Source organism: Cornus florida, unplaced genomic scaffold (genome assembly GCF_030987335.1).
Source record: "Cornus florida cultivar Cherokee Brave unplaced genomic scaffold, ASM3098733v1 CherokeeBrave_3.0.0_Hap2_Chr11, whole genome shotgun sequence".
Taxonomy (NCBI): domain Eukaryota; kingdom Viridiplantae; phylum Streptophyta; class Magnoliopsida; order Cornales; family Cornaceae; genus Cornus; species Cornus florida.
Window position 1 is genome coordinate 69573203 of NW_026775581.1, and position 2524 is coordinate 69575726.

Sequence of the window (2524 nt, forward strand, 5' to 3'; positions counted from 1 at the left end):
ATCCTGTTCATACTTCCGTAACATTGAGACATGAAAAACATTATGAACACTATTCATCTACGGCGGCAAAGCAAGTCTGTAGGCAACCTCTCCTACATGGTCCAAAATCTCAAACGGTCCAATGAATCGTGGCGATAACTTGCCACTTTTCCCGAATTTCATCAACCCCTTCCGTAGAGAAACCCGTAGAAAGACGTGGTCTCCCACCTCAAAAGATAGCGGTTGTCTCCGCCTATCTGCCTAACTCTTTTATCAGCTCTGAGCTGTGAGCAACCTCTACTTGATTAGCTTAATCTTCTCGGTAGTCTCGAGTACTATGTTGGGTCCTAAGGTGGCTGTCTCGCCTACTTTAGTCTAACAAACAAGAGACCTACAAGGTCTACCATACAACGCCTCAAATAGAGCCTTCTCAATGCTCGCCTGATAACTGTTGTAGGCAAACTCAATAAGTGGAAGGTGATCCTCCCAACTATCTCCCATATCAAGTATACATACCCGAAATATATCCTCCAAGATCTGGATGGTATGCTCTGACTGGCCGTCTGTTTGCGGATGGAATGTCGTACTAAGGTGCAACGCTGAACCAAACGCTGCTTGAAGTCCTTCCCAGAACTTTGAAGTGAACTTGGCATCCCTGTCCAAAACAATGGTTACTGGAACTCCGTGCAACCTTACAATCTCCTTTACATATAGAACATTAAGCGCCTTTGCATCATTTGTTGCCTTAATAGGCAAAAAGTGAGTTGTCTTGGTCAATCTGTCAATGATGACCCATACGGCTTCATTTCCCTCTCGTGACCTTGAAAGACCTGTCACAAAATTCATAGCAATTTGCTCCTATTTCCACTGCGCTACAGGCAACGGTTGCAACAAACCTGCTGGTCTTTGATGCTCGGCCTTCACTTGTTGACAGGTAAGGCATTTGGCCACAAACTGTGCATATCTTTCTTTATCCTATTCCACCAATACTGACGTCTCAAATTGTGATACGTCTTCGTACCACCTGGATAAACTGCAAAGCAGGAAGTGTGAAACTCCCGTAAGACGTCCTCACTACATCTTGTGGAAATAACCAATAGGCCCTTGTACCGTAGACCTCCATCTGTATGTAAGGTCCAATCTTTCACTATCTCACCACTCGAGATCAGAGTGCAGATGGCATCCAAATCTGGATCCTATCTCTGTGACTCAATCACTTGTCCGACAAGAGTAGGCTGAGCCACAAGACTAAAAAAGAATGCCGACTCACCACAAACATCATCATCAAAACACTGTAACCCTATTTCTGCCAGATCCTCAAGCATCTTCCATTTTCGAATAGCCAAACTGGCCAAAGTTCCACGAGATTTTTGGCTTAAGTCATCAGCTACCACATTTGCCTTACCCGGATGATACTGCAAATCAAAATTGTAATCTTCCAAGAATTTAAGCTATCACCTCTATTTGTTGTTCAAGTCCTTTTGGGAGAAAAGGTACTTGAGACTCTTGTGATTCGAGAACACCTCGAATCTCTCACCATACAAGTAATGTCTCCAATACTTCAAAGTAAACATTACTGCCTCTAACTCCAGGTCATGAGTATGGTAGTTAAGCTCGTGAGTCTTTAACTACCGAGACCCATATGCCATTACTTTACCATCCTGTATCAGCACATAACCCAAACCATTATGTGAAGCATCACAATAACTCACATAACCCAAGCCACGCTCTAGTATCACCAACACTGGAGCTCTAGTCAACCTTGTCTTCAACTCTTGAAAGGATGACTCACATGCTTCATTCCACACAAACTTGATCCCATTCTGGGTCAAGCGGGTTATAGGTGCTGCCAAACGAGAAAAATCCTTCACAGATCTACGATAATAACCCGCTAGGCCAAGGAAACTTCGGATCTCAAAAACATTCTTGGAATGCTCCTAAGTCAAAATTGCTTCTATCTTCGATGGATCCACTGACACTCCGCCTTCCGAGATAACATGTCCCAAAATTTCACCTCTTGTAGCCAAAACTCACACTTCTCATATTTGGCATACAATCAGTGCTCCCTCAAAATCTGCAATACAATACTCAAATAGATCTCATGCTCCTCCCGAGATCATGAATACACACGAATGTCATACACGAAAACTACCACAAACTGGTCTAAGTAATTGTGAAAGACGCAGTACATTAAGTCTATGAATGTCGCTGGCGCTTTAGTCAAGCCAAAAGGCATAACAAGGAACTCATTATGTCCATACTGTGTACGAAACGCTATTTTTGGGATATCCTCATCCTTAACTCACAACTGATAATAGCCTGACCTTAAGTCAATCTTCAAAAAATAGCTGGCTCCCCTCAACTGATCAAACAAATCATCTAACCTTGGCAAAGGATACTTGTTCTTGATGGTGGTATGATTCAACTTCCTATAATCAATGCACAACCTCAAAGAACCATCTTTTTTCGTAGCAAACAAGACCGGTGCCCCCCACGGTGACACACTCGGTCGGATGAAACCTTTCATCCTCAAATCATCAAGCTG